Genomic DNA, 19808 nt, shown 5'->3' on the forward strand with positions numbered 1-19808 from the left:
CATAATAGCCTATTTATATCTCATCTCTTCTCCCTATATATGGGGGGCAAGAGTGATTTCAAACATCTTTCCTTCTTAAGATTAAAAATTCCCCTTTGTGAAGTAGTGTCTTCTATAAGGATTTCTTATTGATTGTAGAGGTGTATTCATATTTGGATTCCTTCTCTCATATTTGAACAAGCATCCCTAATGGGGATCTTAAGTACATATCCTTAATTGGGACCTCCTCCTTGGTGTTGGAAGTATTTGATCATTCATCAATTTCTTTTCTTCATTGAGTAGCATCTTTTATAATAAACCCTTCTATTTTGTGAACGTGCATGTCCCCAATGAGGATATCTTGCCTTATTTTAGAAGAGTGTTGCTATAAATAATCTCGTTAATATCATTTCAATCCTCCATTCTTTTCCAATTTCCTATATGGAGTTGCATTTTTGGATTATATCTCTTGCATTTGTTTCCATTTAATTCTTTCATCTTGTGTTAGAGAGCTCTCAAATCCTCACACTTTTTGCTGTGTTGGAATTGAGGTTTACTCCTCTTTCTTACCAAATTATTCTCCATTAATTTTTGATCTTGTATCAAATATTCTTGTGAGCATTTGTCATCAATCTTCTTTCACAATTCGATGTGGTAAACATGATACCTTGTTTCAACTCACTAAAATTAGCAAGCCAAAATAGGGGGGGGGGCATATAGCTACCCTCGAATTTTCATCACCTTCCTTAGTAAGAATTTAGGTAATTTTGAGATTTTATCTAACATGTGGTTTTGTAGGGTGCGGTTCCTAACTATGTACTGCAAATATGGCTGGGGGCTTCGTCCAACAACTTGTGGATATATCCTTTTTCATGAATGTTTACTTTTATTTACTTTAGCTTGCATATGCACTTAATGTCATATGACCTCTAAAGTGGGGGCTAAATGTAGCGTAATAAATTGTACACCCTTGCTAGTGTGGTACAATTCTATGCTTAGTTTAGCACCTGCCTTAGTGTGTTTGCATCTTGCATTGTAAATTCCCTTTAAGCATTTAATTAATTAATTTAATTAAATCTAAAGTCATATTTTATCACTCCCTACATCATAAAATTGGGCCCTTTACCCTAAGTGTGCCCCTTTTTATTTTATTCCTCCAATAAATTATTAAATCATAAACCCTAATTATGTCTTATTTTGACCTTTAAGGCCCGATTTCACATGTCAAAACATCTTGGAATCAGTTGTAACTTTGGGATTCACTCTAATATCATCATATCTAATGACCCCAAAAATTTGGTGAAAAGTTGGTTGGACCGTGTGCAAGTGCAACACGGTCCTCGACATTTTTTTCAAAATTTTGGGAGCATAATTTTATGATATTATAATGCTTAACCCAAAATATTGGTAGGAAATTCAAATCCTAGGTCAGCCTAAAGACAAAATTAAGATCTAGGGTTTCATACATAAGAGCTCTTTTTCTTCATTTGAAGGCATGTAACTAATATCGAAGAACAAGGAAGTTTTGGTGAAGCAAGTACAATGATCCTTCTATGTAGTGAAAGAGAAGCCTATGCGGAGTCTTCAACAATATTCAACAACATTCATCATCAATTAGGAGCCTTGAAGACATTGAAGAATAATAGGAGATCACCGACTAACGATTGGCTTGTACCCCTCCCTTAGGGGTTGGGTATGATTTCATGTTGTTTTCATGTCTTTGCATGAGCTTTATTACATCAATTTGCATATTTATATTCATGCTTTAGATTAGTTTGCATCATTGATTTAAAGCATTTACTTTGTCAATTACAAGCATTTAGGGTTGCTCTAGATTGTTTGCATTCATCCTAGGGTCTTACACACACACAAGATTCTTGCACACACTATTTTACTATACAAATCGGCTATATGTGGACGTATAAATCACCAACATAGGGTTTTGACCAAGGCAAAGCCCTATAGCCACCCAAACCTCCTTGTTTTTCAGTTGCGGGTGTAGAAACAAGTACCTGTAAGGCTTCCCAGATCAACAAAAGGCACAAGGAGAGTCCCAAGGTCTCTGCCTGCCCCAAATCCATCAGGGATAGGGGCGTGGAATCATGGTCTTTCCTAGGGTAGGGTCATGGCACCCTGGTCCCCCTCAATTTCAATGGTTTTTGACAAGATGAAGGCTCAGGATCTCAATTTTGTAGGCTTTCAATTGCAACTCTCTAACAAATCATTAGGGATAGGGGCGTGGCATCCTGGTCCTGGTTAGTTTGGCTCAGTTTTTAATACCAGGTACACATCCATATTCCTCCCCCTTCTCTGCTTTCAGTATCTTAGTTTTAGATCTGTGAGTTTCTGCAATTTCAGTTCATATTTGCTTCATTGTTTATCTCCTAGTCTAGTTGATCAATCTTTCACATCTTTTCTTTATTTACAACAAGAGAAATAGAAACACTAAGAGATAATCCTTGGCTCTATCTTTCTCACAAGAAGTAGCCAAAGTGAGCCATCTCCCTAGGCTCTTTCGTATTCCCAATGTGTTGGCAAAAGTGGGATTAGGTTCTAGTCACCCAGTTTTGTTTTTCCCGTCCACAATAAATAATATATATTTTATTTAATACCTTCCTCGATCTATGCAAGGGTTGGTATAATATATTATTTTTAGGAATATTTTGATTGGTCAATTTTTAATATAGTTTTTGGTTTCATTTTAGTGTATTTTGGCGGGCATTACATCTAGTATTAGAGCCCATGTTGCAAGCACTAGGATCTCTGGTTAAGGTTGTTTCTCTTGGCCTTACGTGGTGTACTATAGTGTTCTCTTGACTTGAGTTGTTCTTTGAGAGTTGTGAAGGAAAATGTCTTTGGAACTTAGGATATCTTATACATTTATGCTTTGTGTTTCTCCCTAATCTCTTCTAGAAATCACAATGGTGTGTAATATGTGTATTCATTTCTTATGTATGCCTCTTAGATGAGCATGATGTCTATACAACTCTATGTGGTCCTGCTTGCTTGCAATTTCTAGTGTTTACCTGAATATTAGAGGTTGTTTTCCTTATATAAATGATCATGTTATGGAATGAAAGAAAATTGTGTTTGTTCTCTTATCTAATGTTAAGTTTATAGGATTAGTTTGTTACATCAATTTTCTATATGTACTTAGAATAGAAAACATTGTTTCATGATGCTTTGTACTTTTAAAAGAGATTATGCACCCTTATGTTATATGTAATTGAAAAGGGAATATGATGTAGTAGTTTAGGAGGAGTTCTCATTGTACATTCATGGATGCATTGAGTATTCACTATGTAATGTAGATTATGAGTTCTATGTGGAAAAATAAAAGTTATTTTCTATGCACTCGCATTGTATTTGAGATTGTAACATTGATTTTCTTATGAATAGTAAGATGGAGTGTTTGTATTATACATAATTTAGTGTAGACCATGATGTGGAATTGAAGAAATCATATGTAATGCACCTACATAAGGAAATGGTAGTCTAAGGATGCCTTTCTCTTTTGATTATTCATCTATGTTAATGTAAGGAAGTTAATTAGTAAAGTATGGATACCAAGGGAACTATCAGGTGATTATGTATGTGTGTCATTATGCATTTAAGTAAAGAATGTTTGAATAAGGACTTGCGGTTTCTAGCTACATTTGTAATGTTAGGAGATCTCATGGAAGGTTGAGTTGTATATCTTGGAAAATGATGTGAATAGCTGCATAGTACGATAAATGTGACATGCCTAGGAATTTTAAATTGTTCATGCATAAATTCTTGGGTGCATACATTGATTGATTAGCAATGTTCTTCCTTCCTCTACTCTCCATTGGGTAAAAGAATCATAGAGCTTAGGAGTCTACTGATAATGAGCAGGAGCTTTGGATATTCGTTGTTGAAATGTGGTATTACATATATATATATATATATATTAAAATAAAAGTTTGGATAAAACGAAATTGCTTGAAGATTGAGACTTGTGTATTGTATTCATGATTAATTTAAGAAAGAGTTGATTAGATAGAATCTCTTTTGCATAAATAATGTACAAAGTTCTTATAGACTAACAAGTTCAAAGATAAAGTTATAATTGTCATTCTCTGTGGAGTGTACATGTACCTGCAAACACAATGCACTCAATAAATCATTACAAGCAATGGTTAGTGAATTAAATCAAAGAAAGACAAAACCATAGCTAAGCGATCTATCACCTCCTAGTAAATGCGAGTATGAATTTCGCTCTCAGATCTTGGTATGCAAACTCCAGTGACTTGACTACACTTAAATGAAGGATTTAAATGATGAAGATGCATGATCTAGCAATGATAGCATGATTAAGCTACATGATTTCATGATTATTCTAGAAAATAAGCTAGAATGAAGATGCAATTAAGCTAAGTTTTGAACATGATAGCAATGCTTGAAATGAGAAACTAGAAGCTAGATGCCTATAGTAACAATTCTTGAATGCAAATGAGATGAGATCAATCGGGATGCAAAATGATATGAAATTGGGACCCTTTGTGCTCCAAAATGAGGTCTATTTATAGGATTTCCCAAGGCTAGGGATGATGTGGCATGAATCAACGATCGAGATTTGATCTGAAGATATCAATGGTTAAATTGGAGGTGGGTTGAGAAGAGGTTGGATGAAAGGGGACAATGTCATCTCCATTGTGACAAGTGTCAAGAGGCTTCTATAAGAGGTTAGATGAAAGGGAACACTTAGTGACAAGTGTCACAAAGATTTGCTCATGAGAGGGTAAAGTGTTCAAGGAAAGGGGACATGGGTAAATGGAATGGGTTAGGTTTAGAAGGGGTTAGGTTAGGTGGTTAAAAGTTAGGAGAATTTGAATTTAAAAATTCAAATAATAGGAAAAGGCTAATTAATTTCAACAACTCATGAATTTGATTTGTTTTAATTAATTAGGGGATTTAGAAGAAATGATTTTGATGGGGGGAATTAATTAATTAAAGAGGATTATTGGAATGAACCTATTAAATAAATCCTTAGATTTATTAATAAGTAGATGAAAAGGGGAATTTAATCAAATTGCTTAGTGAATTCAATTAAATTGGAAAGGGGGATTAATTAAATAATTGCTTATTTAATTAATTATCTTCAGACCATTTTTAGGTGTATACATTTTGCCCCTCTTTGAAGCGAGGTGTGATGATGCGTTGATTCAAAGAATAATCTCATTTTGATGCTGATATTGGTTTGATAGGATGCCCCAACTCTTAATTGCTAAATTCCGGTACGATGATTCACTTAGTGACAAGTGTCACAAAGATTTTCTCATGAGAGGGTAAAGTGTTCAAGGAAAGGGGACATGGGTAAATGGAATGGGTTAGGTTAGGTGGTTAAAAGTTAGGAGAATTTGAATTTAAAAATTCAAATAATAGGAAAAGGCTAAATAATTTCAACAACTCATAAATTTGATTTGTTTTAATTAATTAGGGGATTTAGAAAAAATAATTTTGATGGGGGGAATTAATTAATTTGAATTAATTAATTAAAGATGATTATTGGAATGAACCTATTAAATAAATCCTTAGATTTATTAATAAGTAGATGAAAAGGGGTATTTAATCAAATTGCTTAGTGAATTCAATTAAATTGGGAAGGGGGATTAATTAAATAATTGCTTATTTAATTAATTATCTTCAGACCATTTTTAGGTGTATACAATAATATGTGTGAAGAATGAATTAAAAACTTGATGCATTGCATATATAGAAAATTTGAAATTGTACCAATATGTGTTTATTTGGTTTGACAAGATAAAAGTATTAGTCTCGAGTAGGAGCTATGTGGTTGGATGAAATGTCCTATTTGATCAAATGGATGAATTTATGGTGTAATATATGAATATGTATTATGTTTTCTAGATGATTGTGCTTGTTGATAGCTAGGAATGCTTAGCTGCAAAATATTATAATTAAGTGATGATAGGAGATGAAATTGGATAAGGTAATATATGTATATAGTTGAATTTGTATGTGATATTAAAAGAAAATTAAGGGGTGGCAAGTAAGGTTAGGATATCAAGTTTTATGCTTAATGTAGTCAATTGCCTAGTTAATGGCAATTAGGGAAATGACCTTAGGTGGTTGAAGTAAAGATATGATTAACCAATGTTCGACATCATGTAGAACATTCTGATCACCTGTTTACTATTTATTGAGCATTGAAATGGTGTATGCATGTTAAAGTATGTCATCAAGAGATTGATTAAAGTTCTAACATTTGTTTCTATTATAACTCGGTAAATGTGATCATTATAGATAAGATATCTTGAGAATTAATCATGTATGAGTGTATTCTTGTGTGTGTATGAGACACTTTATTTCCTCCTTGCATACGCTATCTTTCATGAAGGATATTTGTCTAGATTATCATAAAGGATTGTATTGCATTAAAATTGATAAAGGAATAAGGATATATAATAAAATTTATGATTTTAAATGTCTAACATGCACTCTCTAACACATTCGGGGCATTGTACCCTTGGATGATGTGTAGCGGTTTCTCCCTCTTGGTGTGACTAATATTGGTCACCTCATGATGTAGTTTTGGATGAGTTGGTTATATTGTGTTGAGTTATTTCATGATTAAGTGAAGTACTGTTGGAGTTAATTTGATTTTGAATCTCTTACTTTAGGACTGGCCACTAATTTCTTCTTTCATTTGTTTTGTTCTTGTGGTGGCACTTGTCACACTTTATTGCTTCATCGATTTCGCCCACAAATTTTCTTTCTTTTCATGATTTAATAATTGGATTTGAGGATCTTTCCTTTTGACTTCTTTTGTTGTCCATAGTGGTCATTTTGTATGTTGAATGTTGTGGGCCCTCATTCTGTGTCAGTATGTTGTCTCTATCATGTTCACTTAGAACATCTGATAGTGTGTGCAAGGGAGGACACCACAGAGAAGTGCACTAGCTTTAATGAACAATTGGGCAATGCTAATATTAGTTGAGTAAATGAAGACATTTTTTTGAGATGAAATATATAGGTGGCTTGTTAGATTTTATGAAAGTTAGATAGAAGTGCATTCAAATTGAGGAGTTTGCAATATATGGAGTAGATAAATGCAAAGGGATTTGTTGATTTCATATCTTCATTGAGTGTTTATGTATATATATATCATGTAAAGTGAATGATTTAGAATGTCCTGAATAATTGATTGGATGATAGATGCATAAGTGCCCGCTTCAGAGTAGCATAGTAGAAGTATGGTAGGAATTGAGAAGTTGAAAACTACTAATCTTGCTTTCCTTTAAGACTTATAGAACATAGATTTTGGTAAATGTGAGATTCTTTTGATTTTATTTGGTCTTGAAGGAAGTTTATTCAAAATTTCCTCATAGAAGTGTATGGCATATGGCTTTGTAAGTGTTGGAGTTGAGAAAATACAACACCATAGGAGCCCAAATGATCTCTGCAAGTTGAAAAACCTGTTACAAGGAGAAGCAAGGAAGCAAATCATAGAAGAAAGAAATACACAGAAAATATGCTCAAAAAGAGAGCTCAATATTCACAAAATGTGTAATGTGAAAAACCTCCTTCATCTTACAAAGAAAAGAATGAACTTAACCTTTAATAGGTCAAGAAACCCTAAAAGGGAAAACCCTAGGCTTGCACATGATAATTAATAAAATAATTAATAATTATGCACCTAAAGTTAGCTTAAGTGTAAAAGAGATAAATGGAACTTAAATAATTAAACAGATATTGTTTAATTAATCAAGTAAATACCCAAATACTCTAATGCCCCCCTTAAGCTAGAGTTAGGGAGAAGCTAAAACCTAGAACAACTACCAAAAGCAATAAAGATGGGTCTCGACAACAAGGCCTGATCAGGTACCCAAATACAATGAAATCTCTATGAACTAGAGAAATAGAGAAAACCACGTGGGAAAAAAACTCTACTCCAAAAAGAGATGGAAAAGAACACCACTAAAGCATGAAGAACCTGCAAACTCTGTCAAAAAATAATTGTTGATCTGAAGAACCTCCACTGAAATAGAACATGACCAAGTAGAGAAGACTGTAATATGTATGAGTGCCCTCAAATGACACTACTCGAATCAGATAGCAAACAAGGAAAACTACTGAAATTGAAGATACAGATGGCATGAAAACACCAAAGCCTGAAGAGTTGATCAATCGAACCACAAAAGCATTAGAACCAACAGGACAAACCTCCCCATAATGCTGAAGAGGGACAGGTACACTGAAAAGAACGACCAACAAGAACTGCACGATGAAGAACCAGGGACATCGAAGGTGCAAAGAAAGTACATAGTGTTGTGGAAGGAACACTCACTTGACACACATCATGAGGCAAATGTCATAGAAAGAAAACTCACTAGACAAATGTGGATGGCAAACAAGGCAAACATCAACCCCCCCCATGGCACTTTATAAGTAGTGCATGTACAATAAGGCATGAGATGTGCATGATCTCAAGTAAGCAATGCATGATGACACTTTATCTCAGTGCATTTGCATAAATACAAGCTACAATGATAAGAAGACTGGAAATAGAAACAAGAACCAAAATAGAGACATCCTACCCAGAGAAGAGATCCCAGGACCTGAAATAACCAAGATATCCACCAGAGTGCTAAAAAGAAAAAAACTGAATAAAATATGCATGGAGTAGAATTTGGAAATAAAACTCATATGGCTGGAAAGTACACAGCACACACTTTCCAAAAATATAAACTTTTCAAAAAATGAAGGTCGGATGCTCATTCTATGGCTCTCGGAGTGCAAAAATGAGACCTCACTTTGACTGGAAAAAAACATAGTCAAACAAAAAAATTGGAAAAATTACCAACATCACGAGGTCTATCTTGGAACCATCTTTCCGACGCCTATTTGTTTTCAAAAAAATGACTTCGTATGCCCAAGATATGGCCAAAAAACCAAACCCCCCTTCAAAACAAGAGGAAGGGGTAGTTTGGTGGCTTTGACGGGTGGAGGTGGCCAGTGAGCGGCGCTCTGGTGGTGGGCTGGTGGCTCCCCGGTGGTTGGGTGGTGGAGCCAGGGTGGCCAACAACAAGGGTTAGGTAGTGGCAGCAAGGGCTGGGCGGCGGCCAGGGAGCTCCGGCAGGGAGGCAGCGGGGAGTGGGTGGCGGGCGGCGGGGCCGTTGAGAAGCGGTAGCCGGAGGGAAGCGGCAGCCGGAGTGCGTAGGAGCTGAAGGCTGACAGTGGCCAAAAGACAAGGCTAGCATGGGGCCGGGGGCTGAGGTTGGTAGGGGGCCGGACTGACAGGTCCAGTCGCCGTACGACGGCCAGACTGTCAGCTCAGTACCCTGCGAAAAAAATACAAACCCCCAAAAAAAAATTTTGTTTTTTTTTAACAAAAAACAACCTTCACCTTTTTTGATTTTTTTCTTTTTTTTAAAGAAAAAATCAAATTTCGGCCTGCATGCCGTAAAAAGGCTTTTTTTTGGCCATTTTTCTCGATTTGCGTGCCAGGGTCGTACGGCTTGGATCTGAGAAAAAAAATTCCCAGAGGCTCAGGAACCAAAATAGGTCAAATTTTATATGACCATAGGGGTTTTTAGGCCTTCTGAGCACGATGGTGAGGTCCGTTTAGGCCCAAAGTTCTTAGAAAAAAGGCCTATCCCTAGGTGCATAAAAAAAATTCTAAAACCCCAGATCTGCTTCCAATGCCGAAAATCTCAAAACAAGAACATATAGTTGTAGATCTGAAGCTCTGATACCATGTTGGAGTTGAGAAAATACAACACCACAGGAGCCCAAATGATCTCTCCAAGATGAAAAACCTGTTACAAGGAGTAGCAAGGAAGCAAATCACTGAAGAAAGAAATACATAGAAAATATGCTCAAAAAGAGAGAGGTCAATATTCACAAAATGTGTAATGTAAAAAACCTTCTTCTTACAAAGAAAAGAATGAACTTAACCTTTAATAGGTCAAGAAACCCTAAAAGGGAAAACCCTAGGCTTGCACATAATAATTAATAAAAGAATTAATAATTATGCACTTAAAGTTAGCTTAAGTGTAAAAGAGATAAAGGGAACTTAAATAATTAAACAAATATTGTTTAATTAATCAAGTAAATACCCGAATACTCTAACAGTAAGGATGCGCTTATGTGTAGAAAATTGCATAAAACGTATATTTGTCTTCTTAATTACATTCAAGTAGATGATTAAAAAGTGTTGTCATGCTTGAATGATTCGAGTTGTTGTGATTTCTTCTTATAGATGCTAACTCAGATACAAGAATTATAGTTTTAATTTTTCAAAATATGGTTAAATAAAGTTCTCTGGAAGATATTTCAATGATTTATCATGCTCATTGTAACCAGTAAGTGTTTTTTGACTTGTTTTATCTCATGTAGCTTATTTACTTGGATAATTAAAGCATATAAAGGAAACTTTTGTAGTTATTATCTTACTTGAGCTAGGAAATGTTTGGATTAATAAGTTTTGTGTTGGCATGTGTATGTTTTCAACTTAACCCTTGGCGACTTCCAAGTGTAAGTCGAGCCCAAGGGGGGGAGGTTGTAGTGCCTCTCCTAGACTTGCATTTTGATTTACATATTAATAGACCTATTTAGACATGTGGTTGATGTTTAGATGGTTACTTATGACTTTATTACTATCCTAGATGGTATCAATGATGCTAGTTATGTTATGTGGTTTTATGCTATTTGATATGACTCATCATGTCTGGAGATTTATATGATTGATGATGTTGGATATACTATATGATATATGACATTTGATGGTTTTTGTGGATGTTAGTATGTAGAATCACCTTGATGGATGAATGGATTTATATGTGTGCAGCGTTCTTGTGGATTATATGACTTATGTTGATATGATGGTACTAACCCAATTTCATGATTATGATTCTATGCGATGTTTTGATGTTATATTATGTGTATGTCTTCGTGAGTAGAGATGATGTTATATCACTCATAGTGAGCATGATATGTCATCGCAATTCTCTATCACTTGTCTGTTTATTATGATGTATATGTATCGTATATGTTGTGTTTAACTTGATTGATGCAGGTTTGTAGGTACTAGACATCGACTCCACCTAGCTTCACAAGTCTGCTCGTGTCTTTATCCCACTGGCAAGTTGTCATAAATGACATAGTTTCCCTCACACACTCTAGGTCTAAGTTGTGTACCTTGTCGGTTGCGCAACGCCACAAGTTGATGTTAGAGTCTTTAGTTGTGTCCGTCCTGTTTGGCATAAGGTTATTTGAGTCTATGTTTATTTATTTATAGATGTGTGATTATTTAATTATTTGATATTTATCTTTGGGTTTTTTAATGTTTACTTGTTTTAATTTATTTACCATTTGATTTATTGTTTAATTGAGATTTAATTATTAATTATTGTTTATTATAAACATTATTATTATTTATTTATTTATATTTTAATTGAGTTTTATTTAATGTTGATTAATGGATTTTTATATTTATTTTATTTGATTTGATTTTAATGACGTCTCTTGATTTTCTATTATTATAATTTAATTATGATTATTTATTTAATTGTATTTATTTAATTAATATTATTTTTTATGCATTGGTATTTTATTTATGGATGAATATTATTATTCATGGATATTTATTTAATTTATGTGGCAGTTTATTATATTGTTATTTGTGTATAATATTTTATTATGGGGTGTACATACTATTATTTAATTATTTGTTTTTCTACCCCTCTTTGGTTAATTTGAAATAATAATAATCTACCTACCCTTTTATTTAATTGGTCAAATGGGAGAGGTAGGTAAATAATATATATATTTATTTAAAATCTTCCTCGAACTATGCAAGAGTTGGTATAATATATTTTTTCTGGGAATATTTTGATTGGTCGATTTTTAGTATGGTTTTGGGTTTGATTTTAGGGTATTTTGGTGGGCATTACACTTCGTATGCATCTTAATTGCTTATAGCTATTGTGGATAGTAAAGATGAACACTATGGGATCTGTTATGCACATAAAGGTCAAAAAATGGTCATTTAGAAGTGTCATATGATACCTACTTAAAGAAGCCCCGATGATCATGCACTACAAGCACCTCAAAAGTTGTCAATACTTATGCACAAATGTCCTAGTAGTCATGTGCTATGGGTACCAATAGAATTGCACAACTCCTCCAATTAATGTCTACAAATTTTAACCATTGGGGGTACAAGTGGATGACTATTGGTATGTGTGACATTTATTAATGAGCTTTCAATTATGATTTTTTGGTCTCTTTAAAGTCAGTAATTGGGTGGTTGGGTGAGCAAGAGGGAATAGTCATTGGAACATGGGTGGTAGTTGGGCTCATTCCCCTACCTATCTTTAGAGAAATATATGTAAAGTATGCTGAGAGATATCTTTTATTGAAACCTAATTTTTATTTTAACCTTGATTGAAATCTAACTCTAAGCCTTTAATTGAAACCTAACTCAAACCCTTAATGAACCCTAACCTATCCATGTTTGAACTTTGACCTTAATTTTAAAGCTAATTAAACTCAATGCCAATCAAACCCTAGACAAAATTAAATCCTAACCCAAATTAAGTATAATCCTTAAATGCTTGTATAGGCCAAAGTTAATGTACAAATGTACATACATAAAAGATATTACATTGAATACAATGTGCAAGCTCTTTAAACTCAATTCTATCTGTATTTAGATTTTCTATTTGTCGTGCTAACAACAACAATAGAAATTGCATTCACCTCTCTATTTTTCCTACTTTTCATATTTAACATTTTCAAAAGTAAGTGGAGTAGTGATTCATACCCACATGTGGCTACTACAATGGTTGGTTGTAATGTCAAATTTAAAAGGGATTGTGATTTCCTCATTGATCATCACTACCACTATAAAACATACATAATAGCTTATTCTACTCACAACTATGTTTTTTGTTTATACCCTCAGAAGGTATCCCTGCAACCCAACCCAGTGCCCGACCTTACCTTGGTCTTACTTTTTGCCAAGTTGGGCTCAATTTGGGGCGAGCTGAGGCAAGACTAATCCTTTGGAACCACGTGAAGCTCCGCAGGGGACCCACCCTGGGTGTGGCTAAGTTAACCGGGTTGGGTACCGAACGAGACTTGAACCTGCGTTGATCATCCGTATCTTTCAACGACTCGACCAATTGGTCTACACCCCGGGGTCACTCACAACTATGTTTTACTACTGATCATGCAAATGCGGAGTGCATCCTCAAAATCAATTTTATAAATTATGGCTAGGAATGTTTTCCTATTCTAGAGTACATAGTACATATGTATTGGTGGTTTTCATAGTTGGTTGTGCAGTGTTCACATTCTATTTAAAATTATTCATTAGAAGGTTGCCATTTTAGAAAAATGGCATTTTTTTAATAATTAAAATATTTGTAAATGATGGGCATTTTTTTAAATGATTAAAATATTTGCAAAACTAAGGTTTCCCAATTTTTTTGGATTTATATTTTACAATGTCACATTTTTTGTTGCATAAAAGAATTCTCAATGTATTATCCTTTTAGTTTAATCGGCTATATCATTTAAGATTCCTATGAACATCTTAATTTAATTAGTTGAACTTAATTTTGTTAAATGATAATTTTAATTAAATTATGTTATATTTATTTTTCTATAATTTTATTACTTAAAATAAATTAAGATTATGTCACAAATATATTATTATATTTACAAATTTCAATATAATAACGAAACTATTTATTTAAAAAAATTATATGAGATTTCTTTCTTTTACGCAAAAAAAGTAATTAACGAGATTAAAGATGTTTGGAATATCTATTTGTTTTTGAATAAATAAAAACAATTTTTTAAGGGACTCGAAACCCTATACAAGATAGGTTTTAAAAGGGGCTCCTGCAACCCACAATGTGATATATTCAATCAGGTTCACAAAACGGAACAAAACTGAGACAAGATGTTTGGAATATCTATTTGTTGCCTTTACATTCAATTCTCAATTCGATGATGTTTTTATAATTTACTTAAATAAAATTAAATTTATGTCAAAAATATCTATCCATATTTATAAATATCAATATAGTAACAAAATTATTTATTTTAAATATGTGTTTGTCATTCAAACTTCAATTCAACAGTGTTTCCATAATTTAATAACTAAAAATAAACAAATATTATGTCATAAGTGTGTTTCTATATTTATAAATATCAATATAGTAACAAAATTATTCTTTTTAAATATCTATTTTTTGCCTTTACATTCAATTTTCAATTTGATGACGTTTCTAAAATTTAATTACTCTAGATTATAACAAAAATGTGTTTTTATATATATAAATATGAAAATAGTAACAAAATAATTATCTCTATCTCTCCCCTACCCTCTACATCTCTTTATCTCTTCCTTTTTATCTCCCTCTCTATCTATCTCCATATCTCTCTATAATTATCTCTCTTATTGCCTTTTGATATCTCTCTATCTATTTCCCTCCCTCTTCTTCTCTCCCTCTATCTTGATCACTACCTCTACCTTCCTCTTTCCCTCTCTATCTCTAGACATCTTTCCCTCTTTCTATCCATCCATGTGTCTCCCTCTCCCTCTCTTCCTAGACCTCTATACCTATATATCTTTGTCTTTCTATCTCTATCTCTCCTCATTTCAACTTTCATAGATCTCTATCTCTATCTTGTTATTACTTCATATCTCTCCACTCATATATATTTCCATATGTTTATCTTTTTCTATATGCCACTCTCTCTCTCTCTCTCTCTCTCTCTCTCTCTCTCTCTCTCTCTCTCCCTATTTATATCTTCTCTCTCTTTATCTATCTCTCTCCTCTCTATATTTCACTCCATCTCCATCTTCATCTCTATCTATATTCCTCTATCTCTATCTCCTTACCCTCTCTATCTTGTTCTTCCCCACTCTATCTAGCTCCCTCTTTATATCCATGTCTATCCCTTGATCTACCTCTCTTCCTAATGAAAACATAACATGATCCTATTAGCAATGGAACCTAATTATATTCTTGATTCAAAGGTTTTGTTTCAATCACATTTGGATCCTTCTAAGTGGATGTGTTGATTTGAAGCTATTACATCCCCATTGAAACTTTTGTTGCACAAGAAACATCATTTTTTAAATGGCCTACCATTTGACCTCATGTACTACACAAATGTATGCAACAAAGGGATGGTTTTTTTTCCTAATTGGCCTTCCCCACCTCTTCAACATACCCATTGCATAATGTAGACACCTAAAAGTTGCACAATGAATTAAATAAATTTTATTCATTTAATTATTCCTAATTCTTCTAATTAATTAAATTAAGATTTAAGTAATATCCCTATTCTTCTAATTGACCTTTTAATCAAATTAAAGATTTGATTAAATCTCCTTCTATCTAAGCCATTTAATTAAATTCACATTTAATTAAAATTCTCCATTTATCCCCTTTTCCCATTTTAATTAAATCTACATTTAATTAAAATCCCTTTTTGCATTTAAATAAATCAAAATTTATTTGTAAATCCCCCCACTTGCAAAATATTATAAATGGAAGTTGCATCCCTTTTGGCTAAATTAAATCATTTTAATTTACCTAAAAATCCTATTTTCCCTCACCCACTTGCATTCTCCTACATCTCCCACTTGCCTCCATAATCATCCTTCTAGAAGCCTCCTAATCCCATCATAATCATGTCTAATCTCCTAATCATGTCCTTTCCCTAAATTCGGGGGAGTCACTTCTCCAAATTTGGAAGAAAGTCTTCCAAATGCATGTAAGACTTTATCTATCTCAACAAGTTAGCCTGTTGAGTCTTCCAAACATGTAAGGCTCTTACATAAACTATTAGACAGTTCAAATAACCAGAAGACAACTGAGAGGGGGGGAGGAGGGTGAATCAGATGTCATAGATTACTAGAACCATTAGCATTTAGAACTTTAATACCAGAACTCAAAACATTAATACCAGAATAACAGTTAAACCAATTAAGCATAAACAATAATCACATAATAAATACTATCCACATGACACCAAGATTTATACATGGAAAACCCGGTAAAGGGAAAAACATCGGTGGGAAGCCTACCCACACTCAGATAATACTTTTGTAGTAAGCATGTGAATTACGATTGAGGGGCCTGCACTTGCAGGAAGGCCAACAGCCTAGAGCGCGCTGCTCATCATAAAAGGAGCCTCACTAACTACATAAAAATCCAGACGACAATTTGGAGAAGTGATGAACTGCAAAAGATAAAAATCTCCTATGCTTGAGTACAGTTTCAGTTAAGCTCAATATCGGAGGACTAAATCCTCTTACATAAACCCAATTCTATCTCCAATGATCGACCAAATCCTCTACCTGAATGATATTACATTATTCATACATTACATCCCTTGACCATGACCTTTACCATAAACATGATGATCTACAATGAGATCTTACATCTATATATACAAACCCTCGACCATAAATAATTAGGTCAGCCATCAGATAATAAACTAATTACATAATTACAAACCATGTCGGCCTTAGACCAAACAAATAATATCCAACACATAAGACATCCCAAAAACACATCGAGAGGTCCACATCACATGTTACATTAAAGTTGGTCCATAACCTAGATCAATATGGACCCATAACCTAGATCAATCGGGACCCAGTATAGGTCCACACGCTACAACAATGATCTCCATCCACCAAGTCTCGAACATGATCACCATCAACATCCTAAAACTCCACCATTGGCTTCACCAACACCACTTATGCAATTCATCAAAGATCTTCATCAAAAGCTCTGTCGGTGAAACCCTCGTCAGAACCAGAAACCAAGCTTCTAAGCAAACAAGATAGCATCAGATCACCAGACCAAAACCAATTGACTGAATATGAGTATGAGTATCATGAACAAGCCAATTCCATCACCAAACTATATTGGAGCCTATCAGATCATGCCAGATCCAAATCAATCAGAAACCACTCAACCTACCAGGACCAGAAGGGTGCCGGTAAAGCATCCAAACAACTAGTGTTGGCATCAATGACAAAACATCAATGCAACACATAATCAATTCCACCAAATGGCCAACAATATCCCCCTTCGGCATTGATGGCAACACTAGATGTGAAAAACATCTAAGTACCAAGAAATGCCAAACAAGTCTCCCCCAATGCAAGACAATCAACAATCTCTTGCAAATAGATGTTGCAATGAGGTTATGGAATAAAGACCAAACTCTCCCTGAGAATGATATCTTTGTAAAGCTCTGAATCTCTCTCTTTATCAATATCTTTTTCTTTTCCTTTTTCACATCAATATCAGTCCCCCTTTGACATCAATGCCATAAATCTGACAACAATATCAAAGCAAAAATATAAACCACTGAATCACAAATGTAACTACTCTCCCAGAATAGTAGCATCCCCACATCAGTGCCAAAATGAATAGTATCTCTGATAATGCATACTGGACTGATCCGCATCAATCAAGTTTCTACCGAAGGGGCAGAAACTCCCAATCTGTCTCTCAGGTACTCAAATGATTTCTTGGGTAAAGGTTTAGTGAAAATATCTACAATCTACTCTTTAGTGTTCACATAAACCAATCTAACTTCATTTGCTTCCACTTTTTCCTTCAAAAAGTTGTACTTGATATATGTGCTTTGTCTTAGAATGAAATACCATATTCTTCGATATGTCAATAGCAGCAGAGTTATCACAGTGAAGAACTACCGATGCATCATAATCCACCTTTATATCCTTCAACATTTGCTTCATCCATAAAACTTGTGTACAATTAGTAGCAGCAGAAGCATACTCAGCTTCAACAGTAGATAAAGAAGTATATGACTATTTCTTGCTGATCCATGAAACCAACTTCTTTCCAAAAAAGAAAGCTCCACTGGAAGTACTTTTCTGGTCATCAACATCTCCAGCTCAATCAACATTTGTACATGCACATAAAGTAAATTTATCTTCCTTAGGGTACCGCAAACCATATTCTGATGTACCTTGCAAGTATCTAAAAATCCTTTTCACTGCACTCTTATTATTTTCTCTACGATTTACCGATGCAAAAAAATCTTTTTTTTGTCAATTTCTCACTTGTAACCATAGGAGTACTTACCAGTTTAGAATCTCCCATACCAAATTTCTTCAACAATTCCTTAGCATACTTAGTTTGACAGATAAAAATACCTTTGTCAGTCTGAGTAATATGCAAACCTAAGAAAAATTTCATCTCACCAATCATAGACATCTCAAATTATTTCTCCACATTCTTTGAAATTTTTATGCATAACTTATCTTCACCTCCAAAAATAATGTCATCAAAAAATACTTCAATGATCAGTATATCATCATCAGTGATTTTATAATATAAATTACTGTCAGCACTACCCTTAGTAAAACCAAGCTTCAAAAGATATTTATCCAACCTTGCATACCAAGCTCTAGGTGCTTGTTTCAATCCATATAAAGCTTTCTTTAACCAACAAACCATGTTTGTATCATCTGATAGTGAAAAACCATCAAGTTTCTCAATATAAACTTCCTCATCAAGATCCCCATTCAAAAATGCATATTTAACATCCATCTGATAAACCTTGTAGTTTTTATAAGTAGCATAGGCAAGAAATAATCTTACAGCTTCAATCCTAGCTAAAGGTGCAAAAGTTTCTCCATAATCAATTCCTTCCTTCTGAGAATATCCTTTACAAACCAATCTAGCCTTATTCCTTATAACTTGACTATCCTCATTCAATTTATTTCTAAAAACCTATTTAGTTCCAACAACATTTTTATTTTTCGGCCAGGGAACCAAAGTCCATGTGTTATTTTTCTCAATCTGATCTAATTCTTCTTCCATAGCTTTCAACCAATATTCATCTTTACATGCCTCAATTACTGATATCGGTTCAACTTGTGAAATTAAACATACCTCTTTAATTGCCAGTCTTCTTCTTGTCATCACTGCATTTCTCTTATCCCCAATGATTTGATCTTCTGATTGATTCAATCTCACATACTTAGGAGTCCTCTGACTCTCTATTCCTCTTCCTTGTTTTTCAGTCACTGTAGAATTCTCTGATACTATCAGAGTAACTGGTTCAACATTTTGTTCTGGTAAAGGTGCTACCGATTCAGATATTATCATTTCCACTACTGGTTCTTTCTCATAAAATCTGATTTGACTTCTGTTCAGCTCATCTACTTTGACATTAGCACTCTCCACAATTCTCTGCAATCTCTTTTTATAACATCTATATGCCTTAATTTCATTAGAATAAGAAAGAAATATGCCTTCATCACATCTAGGATCAAATTTTCCAATGATATCATCTCTCCTGATATAACATTTACTACCAAAAATTCTGAAATACTCAACTGTAGGTGTATTGCCAAACCATAATTCATAAGGTGTATTACCGATTTCTCCTTTGATATGTACTCTATTGAATGTATAAACCGCTGTGCCCACTACTTCTCTCCAGTAGATATGAGGTAGAATAGCTTCCATCATCATTGTTCTAGCAACATCAGAGATAATTTTGTTCTTCCTTTCCACAACTCCATTCCGTTGAGGTGTCCGAGGACCAGAAAATTGTCTTCTTATACCATGCTTCTCACAAAAGTTATTAAACTCACCAGATGTGAATTCTCCACCATGATTTGACCTCAAACATTTAATCTTCAATCCTATCTCAGTTTCCACTTTAGCCTTAAATATTTTAAACTTTTCAAATGCTTCAGATTTTTCTTTTAGAAAAGTAACCCACATCATTCTTGAATAATCATCAATGATTAGCATGAAATATCT

The sequence above is a fragment of the Cryptomeria japonica genome, chromosome 5 (assembly GCF_030272615.1).
Source record: "Cryptomeria japonica chromosome 5, Sugi_1.0, whole genome shotgun sequence".
NCBI classification, from domain to species: Eukaryota; Viridiplantae; Streptophyta; class Pinopsida; order Cupressales; family Cupressaceae; genus Cryptomeria; species Cryptomeria japonica.